We start from the raw sequence: 262 nt of genomic DNA on the forward strand, positions 1-262 counted from the left end.
GCTCCGCCTCCAGCCGTTGCTGCTGCTGCTGTTGCTGCTGCTGCTGCCGATCCCTCATCTTCCTCTCCTGCGCGCTTCTGCCGCTGCAGCTGCTTTTGCTGCTCGTCTAAAGCATTTGTCTCATTGGCTTCTGCTGCTGCTGCTGCCTCTAAGTTGAGGGACTTTGCAGCTGCTACAGCAAGTGCTCCAGTACTCCTGCTGCTGTTTTTGCTGCTGCTGCTGCTGCCTCTGCTGCTGCTGCTGCCGCTGCCCCAGGGAGCAG

Source organism: Eimeria tenella, genomic scaffold, assembly GCF_000499545.2.
Source record: "Eimeria tenella Houghton genomic scaffold, Eth_scaff3231, whole genome shotgun sequence".
Taxonomy (NCBI): Eukaryota; Apicomplexa; class Conoidasida; order Eucoccidiorida; family Eimeriidae; genus Eimeria; species Eimeria tenella.